The 15,897-nt window shown below is 38.4% G+C and overlaps 1 protein-coding gene across 5 annotated transcripts in view; it reads left to right on the top strand.

Annotated features, from left to right (window-relative positions):
- The window catches only part of LOC127618565 (gastrula zinc finger protein XlCGF26.1-like), a 105,400-nt gene that overhangs the window by 20,711 nt on the left and 68,792 nt on the right, over positions 1–15,897 (top strand). For 2 of the 5 annotated variants that reach the window (XM_052091099.1, XM_052091091.1), the window contains exon 1: positions 12,035–12,141. The exons of the other annotated variants lie outside the window; for them this stretch is intronic. The gene's annotated coding sequence lies outside the window, so the exon portion shown is untranslated. Of the gene's footprint in view, positions 1–12,034; positions 12,142–15,897 lie in introns of those variants that run through there. 5 annotated transcript variants of the gene reach the window in all.

Genomic DNA, 15,897 nt, shown 5'->3' with positions numbered 1-15,897 from the left:
CAAATTTATAAAAAATAAAAAACGAAACAAATCTCATGTATATAGTATTCACAGCCTTTGCTCAATACTTTGTTGAAGCACCTTTGGCACCAATTACATCCTCAAGTCTTTTTGTGTATGATGCTACAAGCGTGGCACACCTATTTTTGGGAAGTTTCTCCCATTCTTCATTGCAGGACCTCTCAAGCTCCATCAGGTTGGATGGGAGCGTCGGTGCACAGCCATTTTCAGATCTCTCCAGAGATGTTCAATCGGGTTCAAGTCTGGGCTCTGGCTGGGCCACTCAAGGACATTCACAGAGTTGTCCCGTAGCCACTCCTTTGTAATCTTGGCTGTGTTGTTAGGGTCGTTGTCCTGTTGGAAGATGAACCTTCGCCACAGTCTGAGGTTCAGACCGCTCTGGAGCAGGTTTTCATCAAGGATGTCTCTGTACATTGCTGCGTTCATCTTTCTCTCAATCCTGACTAGTCTCCCAGTTCCTGCCGCTGAAAAACATCCCCACAGCATGATGCTGCCACCACCATGCTTCACTTTAGGGACGGTATTGGCCAGGTGAGGAGCGGTGCTTGGTTTCCTCCAGACATGACGCTTGCCATTCAGGCCAAAGGTTTCATCAGACCAGAGAATTTTGTTTCTCATGGTCTGAGAGTCCTTCAAGTGCCTTTTGGCAAACTCCAGTAGGACTGTCATGTGCCATTTACTTCCGTCTGGCCAATCTACCATACAGGCCTGATTGGTGGAGTGCCGCAGAGATGGGTGTTCTTCTGGAAGGTTCTCCTCTCTCCACAGAGAAATGCTGGAGCTCTATCAGAGTGACAATTGGGTTCTTGGTCACCTCCCTTACTAAGTCCCTTCTCCCCTGATTGCTCAGTTTGTCCGGGCGGCCAGCTCTAGGAAGATTCCTAGTGGTTCCAAACTTCTTCCATTTATGGATGATGGAGGCCACTGTGCTCAATGGGACCTTCAATGCTGCAGACATTTTTCTGTACCCTTCCACAGATCTGTGCCACGATACAATCCTGTGTTGGAGGTGTACAGACAATTCCTTGGACTTCATGGCTTGGTTTGTGCTCTGACATGCACTGTTAACTGTGGGACCTTATATAGACAGGTATGTGCCTTTCCGAATCATGTCTAATCAACTGAATTTACCAGGACCTTGTGAAGATGCTGAAAGAAACAGGTAGACAAGTATCTATATCAACAGTAAAACAAGTCCTATATCAACTTGACCTGAAAGACTGCTCAGCAAGGAAGAAGCCACTGCTCCAAAACCGCCATAAAAAAGCCAGACTACAGTATGCAAGTGCACCTGGGGACAAAGATCTTTCTTTTAATAGCCATAATGACCATCTTTATGTTTGGAGGAAAAAGGGTAAGGCTTGTAAGCCGAAGAAAACATCCCGACGTGAAGCATGGAGGTGGCAGCATCATGTTCTGGGGGTGCTTTGCTGCAGGAGGGACTGGTGCACATCACAAAACAGATGGCATCATGAGGAAGGAAAATTATGTGAATATATTGAAGCAACATCTCAAGACATCAGCTAGTAAGTTTAAGCTTGTTTGCAAATGGGACCTCCAAATGGACAATGACCACAAGCATACCTTCAAAGTTGTCACAAAATGGCTCAAGCACAACAAAGTCAATGTACTGGAGTGACCATCATAAAGCCAAGACCTCAATCCAGGGGCAGAACTGAAAATGTGTATGCAAGCAAGGAGGCCTACAAACCTGACTCAGTTACACCAGTTCTGTCTGGAGGAATGGACCAAAATTCCAGCAACTTATTGTGAGAAGCTTGTGGAAGGACACTCAAAACATTTGACCCAAGTTAAACAATTTAAAGGCAATGCTACCAAATACTAACAAAGTATATGTAGACTTCTGACCCATTGGAATGTGATGAAAGAAATAAAAGCTGAAATAAGTAGTGATCCTAACTGAATTTACCACAATTTACTTAACGCAATACTTTTTTTACATGTCTACGTAGATTACTTGCTTTGTTAAAACTTTTCCCAAATTAAGAGCAGTCATACGTTTTCCTCCAGTATGGATTCTCTTGTGTTTTTTCAGGTGTTGTGAATAAGTGAAACTCTTTCCACAGTGTGAGCACTTGTAAGGTTTTTCTCCAGTATGGATTCTCTCGTGTGTTTTCAATTGTTGTGACTGAGTGAAACTCTTTCCACAGTGTGAGCACTTGTAAGGTTTCTCTCCAGTATGGATTCTCTCGTGTTTTTTCAGGTCTTGAGAATAAGTGAAACACTTTCCACAGTGTGTGCACTTGTAAGGTTTTTCTCCAGTATGGATTCTCTCGTGTGTTTTCAGGTAATGTGTCTGAGTGAAACTCTTTCCACAGTGCGAGCACTTGTAAAGTTTATCTCCAGTATGGATTCTCTCGTGTGTTTTCAGGATATGTGATTCAGTGAAACTCTTTCCACAGTGTGAGCACTTGTAAGGTTTCTCTCCAGAATGAATTCTCTTGTGTGTTTTCAGATAATGTAACTGAGTGAAACTCTTTTCACAGTGTGAGCACTTGTAAGGTTTTTCTCCAGTATGGACTCTCTCATGTGTTTTCAGGTCTTGTAACCGAGTGGAACTCTTTCCACAGTGTGAGCACTTGTAAGGTTTCTCTCCAGTATGAATTCTCTCGTGTGTTTTCAGATTATATGACTGAGTGAAACTCTTTCCACATTGTAAGCACTTGTATGGTTTTTCTCCAGTATGAATTCTCTCATGTGATTTCAGGTGATATGACCAAGTGAAACTCCTTTTACAGTGTGAGCACTTGTAAGGTTTCTCTCCAGTATGAATTCTTTGGTGCCGATTCAAATCGGTGACTGTAGTAAAGGTCTTCCCACATTCGATGCACATATGAACTCCAGCAAAGGTATGCATTTTCTGGTGCTTTTTCAAATAGGACAGGTGTGCAAAACATTTCCCACAAAAAGAACACTTGTAAGGCTTCTCATTTGTGTGAGTTTTCAGGTGTTTTCTTAGGTCTGAATCCTCAACAAATGCTTTACAACAGTTATCATATTCAAATGGCTTGTCGATGCTACAGTGATGTTGGACATGCTTTTTGAGAGAAACTGCATATGCAAAACATTTTCCACACTGATGGCACATGTAAGGCTTCTCTCCTGTGTGAATTTTCATGTGTACATTAAGATTTTTTTTACATGCGAAATTCTTTTCACACTGAGTGCAAGTAAGAGATTTCTTTGCTGCTCTTCTTTGAGGATTTTTTGGTGAGAAATTATTTTCAGTCTTTGAGCAACTCAAAGATTTTTCTCCAGTTGTGAAATCATGATGTTTCTCCTCTGCTTCATTCAGCTCTTGATGTTCCTCTTTCACTTCCATCAGCTCTACAATGAACAAAGTAAATTAACAAAAATCAGTTCGAGAGGGACAAATGTATTTATTTGTGATTTTTGCTGTGCAAGGTCCATAGATTCATACTAGGGGAGTCAATCAGCTGTCATATAAAATTATTATATCGAAATTACATGACATGCCCAGTGGCCGTTGCACAAAGCTAGTTGAACAAACTCTGATTTTCAGAGTAAGTTTCAGGTTGAGAAAACCAGATGGAGCCAAACCGGTTTAGATTGGGTTCAGCGATCTCAAGAAGCTTGTGCACCTGAATGAGTGATGTTTGCTACAAAGCTGTAATGAACCACCAAAACAAACTGATAAACCCCTTTTTGACCAGATTTTGCTCTAAATGCCAACACACCATTAGTTTGTTTTTTAGATTTTGTATGAAGGATATTGTGGCCATAAGTGTATTATCTGAAAAATAACTTTAAATTGTCTATCAACTGGTGAACCATCCTTTAAAAGACATCATGTTAAAAAGGACAAATTAAGACTTTAAGCGAAACCCTAATCCAGAGTGACCGTTCCTGCAGAACTGTTTTGAATTTGGAAAAATAAAAAAAGATGTACCTTAAAAGACAACTGAGCACTTCTAAACTGACAACACAAAATAGAGGGAAACTTTTTAGCATGAATTTTGAGTGATAAAATCATCTGCTAACAGATCCTGTCATGAATATGTAAAACAACATTACAAGGAGAAACATATCTGAAGGAAAAAAATCATCATCATAATCATTACTCTGTTGTTCCTTTGCTGTGGTTTCTTCATAATATTCATCACTCTGTTGTTCCTCTACTTTGATTTCTCCTCTCATCTTCATCAGGTTCCTGCAGTCCAGCAGCTTCACTGAACACATCTTCACTGGTATCTGCAGCATCTGCTGTTCTCCAGTGTGGATCACATTCATCTGTTCTCTCATGATGAACATCTGAACACAAAAAAATCATCATTATAATGGACTGACATTCATCAAACTCAAGATTATTATATGATTGTACACAAGAACAAATCTGTTAAAATAAACAAATTTAAAAGTCACTTTTACGTGGTTACAGCGAGAATAAACATTGTCTGATATATTCTAGAATATAAAAGTTGATCCTTTACAGGTTTGGAGTGTGTAATAATGGAGAGATCAGTCCAAGGAATCCATGGATTTAATTCACAATAACAGTCCGTTTCCCAGTGTGGTTAATTGCCCTTTTGTTCTTAAATTAAGAGTGATCCTCCATTCGTCCATTTTTTTTTACCATGTCATCTGATCTGAGAAAATACCCGATTGAAATACAGATTTAATACTATTTTGTTGTGGAAGGTGGAGTTTTTGCTATTCAGGGCAAGACATACAAGGCATATTTTGAGTCGGGGGACAAAGCAGGGAAGCTAGATATATAAAGCAGAGATCACTCCCTCAGTGAAATCTGCTGGTGGTGAATTATTTACCTCAGCCATTGATATTAATAATGCTTTGAAAGAGTTCTATCTTGATCTTTATAGTTTAACTAATGACTGAGCAAAAAAAATTCTTGATTCTAAGATAACCTTGGAGGAGCTTGGCAAGGTAATCAAGGCCTTGCCAACAGGCAAGGCTCCAGGGCCAGATGGATTTGCCGCTTAATTTTTTTGATCTTATGCTACAGAACTGGCTCCACTTTGGTTTATATGGAATCATTAAAGAATTTTCTGCCAACCATGACACAAGCCTGGACACAAGTCTGATTCTTAAAAAGGACAAAGATCCAAGTGAGTGTAAGAGTTACAGTCCAATGTCCCAAAATTTTGGCCAACCTTTTAAGTTATGACATCTCTTATATAGATCAGGCAGGGTTTATTCGGGGCCGAAGCTCTTCTGATAACAATAGTATGTGGTCAGTGGCGAATGATAAGTCTCCAGTTGCTGCCATCTTATTTGACGCTGAAAAGGTGTTTGATATGGTAGAATGGAATTATCTTTTTAAGGTTTTAGAAATATACAGGTTCGGGAACAGGCCCAGCAGCGTTGCCCTCTTACCCCATTATTGTTCGGTCTTGCCTTGGAACCATTAGCAGCCGTGATAAGAAGGGAAGTGGATTTTCCTGGGCTGGTTGCGGGAGGTATGGCACATAAGCTTTTGCTTTACGCAAATGACATTTTATTATTCGTCTCCAAGCCCACTAGATCTATGCCTTGCCTCCACAGAAATATTCATTCCTTTTCTAAGGAATTTGAGAGCTTTGGCTCTGACTGCATACTGCCCAGTAACAGCTTTTTTATTTGGGCATCTTATTCCCAGCAAATTTGTGTGATTTAGTTAGTTATTTTCCACCCCTTAATAAAAGATTTGAGCGATGTGGGCTGGTGGGCTTCATTACATTTATCTATGATTGGAAAGGTTAATGTTATTAAAATGAATTGTATTTATACTACCTACAACAATCTCCCCCTTAGATGTCCCGCTCTCTTATTTCAAGCAATTTGATAGCATAGCGAAGTCCTTCATTTGGAATAGTGTTGTCATGGTACCAAAATTTCAGTAGTCGGTACCAATACCAGTGAACTTTCATGGTACTCGATACCATTTTCGGTACAAAAGCAAAACACAAAAACAGGTTACTAAACACTCTTTTATTAACAAAGTCTACAAAACATCAGCAGCAGAACTAATAACAGAAATATGCCATTGAGCAACACTTTAATTTAAATATATTATTTTTTAATTATAACAAAACTGAACAATGTATGCTGAAAGTATGTTTGAACACTTATATAAGATTTGCTTCAACTTTTAATTTAAGTTTTTACCAAGTACTAAAAAAAGCCTAAATAAACAAGCATACAATAGAATGAATATAAAACTATTTCCAAACTAATGTGCAAAGTGCTCTCTTATGTGGCAGTGGTGGCTCAGTGGTTGAGGCTCAGGGTTACTGACCAGAAGGTTGGGGGTTCAAGCCCCAGCACCACCAAGATGCCACTGTTGGGCCCTTGAGCAAGGCCCTTAACCCTATCTGCTCCAGGGGCGCCGTATCATGGCTGACCCGGCACTCTGACCCCAGCTTAGCTGGGATATGTGAAAACTAATAAATTTCACTGTATATATGCAAAAAAACTGTGTGTATAATGTGTGACCAAAATAAAGGATTCTATTCTATTCTATTAATAAAGCTGCATATTGCCAATTTTCTTCATGATAAGAAATGCACAGTGACATATATTATGATTAAATAAATTCTAATTTAGCTGCATTTAGCGTGCTCGCGCGAGGGATGAGTGTCCCCGAGGCAGAGTCTCTCTCAGCCGGGTGCAGTTTCAATCTCTCCAACAGATCGGGACATTCGCGCAACTCATAGAAGAGGCAACGACCACACAGAGAAATGCCAGTTTCTGAGTTTATAGTTATTAACATGATCTGCTTCTGAATTATTTGAACTTTAATAAAGCTATTTTACTGCATTTAAGATGTTACGCCGGGATGTTTCCTTTAAAGAGCTCCGCCTATTCCACAACGGTACATGCTTCTGAATGTACTTTTTTTTTAAATCATTCACTAATACTTTGGGATCTACATAAAATAAACTGTGAAAATTTCGAGTGCATCTGGACTGATCTGTGTAATTCTGAACTGCTGCTCTCACACGTCATCATTACAGTTTAATGTGATTTCATGTTACGTTAAATGAGATCAAACGACTATTCGACAATGAACATTTTTCTCATCAATTTTGTATTTTCGACGATATCGATAATGTCGACTAAGCGTTTCAGACCTAATGCAAATGATAATATGCTTTTAAACTCGCCTGCTTTATTTGCTTGAATAAATCCGGGTGACTGTCTTTCATGTGCTTTTTTTGATGTGATTCCTCCTTTCGTCAGAAAATCGTGAAAGCACCGTTTAGGTCCAAATAGGTTTTTGCTGATCTATAATGTTTCCCTTTTCATCAGCCTAAAATTTTCCACTTTTCATTTCGACATGATTCAGTTGAGGCTCCGCAGCAGCAGCTTTGCTTGCTGCAATCTTTTGCTTGTTGTGAGCGTTCGAAAGTTCCCGCCTCTGCATGGGTACCGGGTAGACCCGGTACTCGGTACCTTCAGAAATTCTGGTATCGTAAAGAATTTTTTGAGTACCGACTTAATCGAGTAATTAAGTCGGTACTCAAAAAATACACTTGGTGACCTATATGAGAGTGGAGTGCTGAGATCTTTTGAAAACATGGTCCAACATTTTAGGTTTCCCAGATCTCTGTTCTTTATTAGTCCTCAGGTATATACTGCTGCGCCACCTGCTCTGTACTATTTTTGGGAGTAACACACACACCCCTGAAGCAGCAGATACTCTGGAAGTGGTGATAACTGCTTTTGGATTATTATTAGATTATGTGAGAAAGATTTCAACTTGGTTTTGGAGGAGGGAGTGTGGTCTAGGATTAAAAAAAAAAGTCAAGTCTGCATCTAGAGATGCAACGGTGTGCCTTATGCAATTTAAGATTTTGCATCCATCTATTGGACACCCTCTACATTTTATAGGCTTGATCTTAAAGACACACCCACCTGCTGGCAATGCCAATCAGAATACAGGGACACAGCCCTGGTGGTGGTGGGAGGTATGGCACATAAGCTTTTGCTTTACGCAGATTATATTTTATTATTCCTCTCCGAGCCCACTAGATCCTCCACAGAATTATTAATTCCTTTTCTAAGTTCTCAGGATACAAAGTTAATTGGTCTATATCCGAAGCTTTGGCTTTGACAGCATACTGCCCAGTAATGGTTTTTAAGCCGGATGCCTTCCAGTGGCCTATACAGAGCATTAAGTATTTGGGCATCTTATTCACAGCAAATTTGTTTCAAATTTAACTTGATTTGATTTAGTTAATTTCGACCCCTTAATAAAGAGTTTGAGCAATGTGGGCTGGTGGGCTTCATTAAATTTATCTATGATTGGAAAGGTTAATGTTATTAAAATTAATTGTATTCCAAAACTTGTATTCCAAGTATAGCGAAGTCCTTCATTTGGAACGGTAAACGTCCCAGATTACATTTCTATAAATTACATAGGCCGTTTGACAAACGTCTGATTGGCCTACCCAAGATATTGTTTTATTAAAATGCATTCGGTCTCAGACTTTGGCTCATTGGTCGCTTCCACCGGAGAGCCCCTCACAGGTTTTGTATCAAACAGAAACCTCTTGCCCCTATTTTGCCATTGCAAAGCCTTTCTACTAAACTAACTGGAGAAGTTAGTTTGCACGTTGTAAAGAAAAAAATGTCCAGAGTGTTTAATTGGTGACCTATATGAGAGTGGAGTGCTGAGATCTTTTGAAAACATGGTTCAACATTTTAGGTTTCCCAGATCTCTGTTCTTTATTAGTCCTCAGGTATTTACTGCAGCGCCACCTGCTCTGCACTATTTTTGGGAGTAGCACACACACCCCTAAAGCAGCAGATACTCTGGAAGTGGTGATAACTGCTTTTGGAAAAGGTAATGAAGCATCAGTGTATTAATCCCTACTAATTCAGCATCTGGGGGACAGAGCTTCAACTTCTCTCAAGAGATTATGTGAGAAAGATTTCAACTTGGTTTTGGAGGAGGGAGTGTGGTCTAGGATTCAAAAAAATGTCAAGTCTACTTCTAGAGCTGCAACGGTGTGCCTTATGCAATTTAACATTTTGCATCCATCTATTGGACACCCTCTACATTTTATAGGCTTGATCTTAAAGACACACGCACCTGCTAGCGTCAGAAATCAGGGACACAACCAGTGTTTTTTGGGGAAGTGTTAAGATCCAAGAGTTTTGGTTCGTGTGTGACATGGTGTACACTCGGTTTTGGTTTTGCCCCAGACTAGGCGTTTTGGGTGATGGGGTGGTCCTGAATATGGGTGATAAAAATATGGAGAGCTGGGTCCTGACTGGCATGATTTCATGCGGTTTGATTAGCATTTTCTGCTATGTCTATTTGATTTGCTGCATGGAGTTAATAACAAAAACATTTAAAATAAAAATAAATTGCATATAATAAAAAACCAAAGGCACCAGTACAATATGAATTACAATATACTGTAAATCTGTAAAAGGGTGTAAATCAAAACAGAAATTTGTCATGTGTGACCATTTTAAAATCATCTTTCAATTACAAACACGGAAAAATATGAATACATCACAACTTAATCAAGTAAAATATTTAGCAGATTTGGTGAATTGTCCTTTGTTGGCAGAAATTTTGCAAAAAAAATGCACATTGGGGCAACTAAAGGGGCACCGTTAACTCAGAAAACATACATTATAACATTAGACGTGAAATTTAGATTTTAAAGGGGTCATGACATGGGTTTTTTTATTGTATTATTATGTTCCCTTAGGTGCAATTATAGTATTAATATATTTTTTTTTAAGAAAAACTTTTAAAATCTAGTGATTTATGACCTTTTCCCACCCTGTTTCTCATCCTCTGATTCAAACAGTCTGTTTTGGGGGCGTTTTCCATTTAAGACTTCAGTGTTAACGCCCACTGTTATGATTGGCTAACGTCAGTGCCTATGTATCAATTATTGACGCCCCAGCCAGAACAATATGCAAGTAAACTAAGTAAAAACACTGTGATTATTCATAATGAATGAAATTGCGCTTTAAAAAGTAGTTTAAAGTTTAAAATAGATTACTTACAGTTTGCGTCGTCGTTGTTCCCAGAATAGTCGTCACGGACTTATCTTTGAGCAACAGTTTTCTGGCAAAGCCAGCATCATATTGAGATTTGTTCTCAAAACAGTCATCCTTAAAATGTACAGAACAAACGCTTAAGTTAACACTGCCGTGACTGGAACGTCCGCAAAAAATAAACTGCATCCATTTTTCCCTGACGTCTGGATCTTTCGGCAGCTTATTCAGAGGTTTTGTTTGACCACAGCCAGGAACAGCACATCTGTGTGGCATCGTAATTTTCCTGTGCACAAGTAGTCTCTGTCAGAGCTCGCTGTCCATCGACTGAACACTTGTGAGGCGCACGGCGATACTGAAATGAGCGTAGTTGTCTTGCGCTTAAAGCGTAGTTATCTTGTGCTGGAGGCGGTCATATGCAAACGCTGGTACGTCACTTCTAACCGTCACGTCACTTCTAACCATGAATCCAGAACGAGCTGTATTTTGAGCTTGATTAAATAAATGATTCGTTTAGAATGGGGAGGACGTCTTAAAATATTAAACTTGCAGGACGTTTTAATGATACAAAGACCTCTTATATACCAAAAGATCAAGGCAAATTTGGTTTCTCATGTCATGACCCCTTTAAATTCACTATTGTTTCATATAGAATTGTTCTATAGTCTATACAGCATTTAATGCAATTAGAGGCAACTAATTAAATTACCGAAAAATTGAGAGTAATCCCTTTATTTTTTTTCAATGTAAAAGTAAATTACAGTAATTAATTAACACTGGACAGAACTTCTCCATTAATTAATCAAACTGGACTAAATTATAAGCTTGAGTTGAGCCACAGACAGACAGAAAGTGTAAATAAACCTGTTCTTGAGTGTTTTAGTTTATTTGTTTACCTCTTGAATATGACCAGTAATCCCAAATATGCATTTAAACAAACTCGAGGAAAGCAGAAGATCGTTTTTTGTGCCCCACTCTCACCGAACATTGAACTCATTTACAATCAGCCGCTGATTTAAAGAGATCATCGATCCGAAATTAATCATAATATTCTCAGATTTCTGTGTTTCTCCTGAAACTGATTATTTTTAAGCATCAGTCACAAAACAAAGTGTCATGATGAGATACAAAAGATTACTTTACAGAGATTAAAACGCCTAAGAGAGAAAAATATCAATCAAAAATCAATATAAATCTCACAAATGATGTTGAACACTTACCGAAATGAGTTCTTCTGGTGTTTTCTGGAGGTTTGTAAAACAACTTCTGGTGAATTTCCGCCACTGAATGAGCTGGAGTGTTTGAGAACAAATATCTGCATCTGATTAATCAGCCCTCTTCTTCTTGTTCTTCTTCTTCTTCTTCTTCTTGTGTTGTTTAATGGCGGTTGACAAGCTAACATGTGGTGTAATACCGCCACCAACTGGACTGCAGTGTGAAACATAAATACGATTTTTTTAATAAAATAAGAGTTTTTAATAAAAAAAGATATATAAATATATTTTTATAAAATCCTATTTTCCTAAGATAATTAAGCATTTCTCTTAGTATTTTTAACTGTCCTGAGAACAATTCAATAGGTTTGGTAAGGTGAAATAGTTAAATAGTTGAACTAATTTTATGGAGACGTGTCACAAAAATAAAAGTTTACCTTTTGTGTTCAACAGAAGAGATGAAGTAATACAGGTTTGGAACAACATGAGGGTGAGTAAATGATGACAGAAGTTTACTTCTGGGGTGAACTATTCTCTTAAATGTAGTTTTACAAGTGCTGTTGAATGTTTTCTGCTAAATTCTGTAGAGGATTAAAGAGATTCTTAGAAATATTTATTTCCTGTATAATGCTGTAAAATAGTTTAAAGAATGCATTTTAAAGTGAGACAACAGGGCTGATAAATCAGATGTAGATTAGATGTAGAAGCGCATCAACACTCCAGTCCAGTTGGTGGCGGTAATACACCATATGTTGGCTTGTAAACCGCCATTAAACAACACAAGAAGAAGAAGAACAGGGCTGATAAATCAGATAATTGTTCTCAAACGCATCAACACTCCAGTCCAGTTGGTGGAAGTTGTTGTTTTGAAAACCTCCAGAAAACACAAGAAGAACTCATTTCGGTAAGTGTTGTGAGGTTTATATATATTTTCTGTGCATGTTGTGAATTTTTCTCTCTTTGTCGTTTTAATGACCGTGCAAAAAGCTTATCATCGACGCATTATTTTAGGAGAAATGAACAGAAATGTGCGAGTTATATGATTAATTTCGGACATATGAGCTCTTTAAATCCAGCGGCTGACTGTAAATGAGTTGAAAGAAGGCGATAATGTGCTATATTAGGGGAGAACGAGCACAGACGGATGGGTTAAAAGTATTTTCCCTTTAAAAACTAAATTGATGCACGTTTGTTATAAAAAGGCGGGACACTTTGTGAAGTTCTTTCGTTTGCACTGTTCACGAGCCTTTGTTGAACTTTACATTTATATAGCCAGGTATAACGATACTAGTTTAATATACAAACACTTAAGAAGCAGTTGTCTATTTACACTTTCGTCTGTCTGTGGTTAAACTCAAATACTTCTAGTTTATTCGTGTTTTTTTTTTTTTTATTCCATTCGTCGTAACGTTGTGACCACGTGTTTACTGACTTCAGTTCGGTGTGTGCGCATGCGCCTCATTTGATCATTTGAAAGAAAAGGTAAACACTATCTAGTTTTGTTCGACGTACAGGAAGTACAGTGTTTTAGAAAGTAATATAAATGTATATTATATAATAAATAAATACATTATAATAAAATGTAATGTGCTTAAAACAAAAGCTTATATGCCATACCTCCCGCAACCACCTCTGGAAAATCAACTTCCCTTCTTATCGCGACTGCTAATGGTTCCAGGGCAAGACCGAACAATAAAGGGGATAGAGGGCAACCCTGCTGGGTGCTCCTATCCATCTAATAAAAGTATTCCCGAACCAGTATATTTCCAAAACCTTAAAAAATAAACACGTTCTACCATATCAAATGCCTTTTCGGCGTCAAGTGAGTTGGCAGCGACCGGAGTCTGATCATTCTCCACTGACAACATAATATTGATGAAACACCTAATGTTGCCAGAAGAGCTACGGCCCAGAATAAACCCTGCCTGATGTATATGTACAAGAGTTGTCATAACTTTACTTAAACGGTTGGAGAACATTTTTGACTATTTTTACGTCTAGCTGGATCAGGGACATTGGACTGTAACTCTTACATTCGCTTGGATCTTTGACCTTTTTAAGAATCAGACTTGTGTCCAGGCTTGTGTCATGATTGGTGGAAGATTTCCATTCCTTAATAATTCCATATAAACTTCTAACAAAAGTGAAGCCAGTTAAACTATAAAGATCAAGATAGAATTATTAATATCAATGGCTGAGGTAAATAATTCACCAGCAGATTTTATTGAGGGAATGGTAGAAAAAGATTCTCTCTGCTTTATATATCTAGCCAAATGCTTCCCTGCTTAGTTCCCTGACTCAAAATATGACTGTCTTGCCCTGAAGAGCAAAAACTCCACCTTCCATGACAAAATGGTATTAAATCTGTATTTTAATCAGGTCAATTCCCTGAGGCCATCAGACAACATTCAGCACTTCAGCTTTGTGTTTTGGTGAATGATGCATACTGTATGATCCGACCCCTATGAACTGCCTTAAGTGCCTCCCAAGCCACGCCCACAGAGGATAATGAGGACCAGTTGCTCTCCATCTAAACATTGATTTCATCAAAAAAAAAATTTAGCAGAAGGGATACATTAAAGTGACAACTATATGATTTATTTTTCTCCATATGTGGCAACTCACCAGGGCGTGATCTGAGACTAAAATGTTTCCAATTGAGCAATCAACAACAAATGAAATGAGGGACTTGGATATATAAAAAAAATTATATTTTAGAATAAATCTTATGTACCGATGAAAAAAAGATATAGTCTCTACCAGATGGGTTCAAAAACACTTCCTGTGAAGCGTCAATGTTGCTCTAGGGGGCTTACACACTTTTGCTTCACTATGATCAAGGACTGAAACTATCAATAGATTAAAGTCTCCTCCCAATATTATATCATGAGGGGTGCCTGTGGCTTACAACATCTCTTCAAGATCTATAGCGTTGGGTTTAAATATTAACCAAAATAAACCTTTGCCCCTGAATTTCTGAAATTAACATTTGACATTTCGATATAATAGAAAAAATCAATTGTGTTTCAAAAACAAGAGTATACAGACCACATTTCCCTTTAGTGCCACAAATAAACCCCCCAAGAAAATACACAATTACATACTCAGACCATCAACTTTATAAAATACATCCTTTGTGTGGGCATGTAGATATTTTGCGGTCATTCATAGTGTCCATTCTCAATCTAGCCAGGAAGCCCAGTGCAAAAGTGATCCACCATCAATGGAAACGTTTCTTTAAGGAAAAGTTTTATTCCACAAAACAAACTCCAGCCACTAGGCGGAGCCAACGCAAAAAGAAACAAAAATGGAGCCCAGCTTCCTCAAACAATCGAGTCAATATACAGCAAATTAATCCACTTACATGAGAAAAATCCAATGGTTTACTCACCCATTGTTTCTATGAAGGACAGTGCTTGTTTGGGGCATAAAAATACTTTGAGGCCATCCTTGGTGTCTATTCTCCGTTTGTGCAATCAGTGCAAAAGCAAATATAAATATATATTATAAGCAAAAAGCTCATCTGTTGATGCAAGAGTTTCTTGCATTCCATGAACTGATCGCGTTTCTCTCTTGTAGAAAGTCCCTGAAAAATAAAATAAAATAAAGCTTTCCTTTGCTCCTCACCTGGCGCAACATGAGATCTTTATTGGATGGTCTCAGAAATTTGGCCAGAATTGTTTGGGGCCCGTCTCCCTCAAAAATCTGTGAGCCGGGACTTTGTGAGCTCGCTTGATTTCCAGCTTATGGCCTTTTATGTTGAGCAGACTTGGGAAGAGCACATCCTGGAATTTCGCCATATCGCTGCCTTATTTATGCTCAGGAATTCCAACAATCCATACATTGTTCCTTCGGCTCCTATTTTCCAAATCTTCCAGTTTTTCCAAAATGCCTTCCAGGTCTATTTTGGTCACTAGCGGATAATTCCCTTTCCGATGACTCCAGATAATCCATCAGTTTCTCAGCATATGCCACTCGTAACCAACTCGGAGAATTTTATTTCCATCGCCGTAATTCATCGACGTATTACAGCGAGATCCTCCAAGTCAGCTACAACCTTTGTCAGCATCACCGACATGCTGGACAGTGGATGCTGAATTTCACCGGCCGCGCCATCCAAAATGATCCCCGGTCTGCAGACCCATCAGAGGTTTCATCTTGAACACGTGTCTTTTAATGTCTCCAGAGCCCGGGGATTTTGACTTCTTTGTATAATTTCACCAAATTATAACATGAAAATAATAAAAAAAAATGTGCAAAGTGCGCAGAGCTGTCACTCGCATGTCTACTCCTCATATGGCGTCAAATGACCTCAAATTTATTTATTTTTAATGTAATATATGCATTTGTTTTTTGAGCCTTTACGTCAAAGAAAAATATCTATCCCTGTGGGATAGACAATAAAGAATCAGATTACTGCACATGCACCTCACTTTGATTTGTATTGGATGGTGTGGTAAAGGTCAAAGGGAGAAAAAAACAAGACAACCCAACTAAAATCAATGTTTGGCCAAGAATCTAAAATCAACCCTGGTAGCTGCAGATAACTGGAACTTAGTTAGTTCACCCAAAACTTCTCTCATAATTTACATCCCATTAGCAATCCCAGATGTGTATGACTTTCATTCTTCGTTCTATCAACACAATTTGGCTATTTTTG

Source organism: Xyrauchen texanus, chromosome 25 (assembly GCF_025860055.1).
Source record: "Xyrauchen texanus isolate HMW12.3.18 chromosome 25, RBS_HiC_50CHRs, whole genome shotgun sequence".
Classification (NCBI taxonomy): domain Eukaryota; kingdom Metazoa; phylum Chordata; class Actinopteri; order Cypriniformes; family Catostomidae; genus Xyrauchen; species Xyrauchen texanus.
Note: the sequence above shows the minus strand (reverse complement) of the source record. Positions and strands in the feature narration are given on the sequence as shown.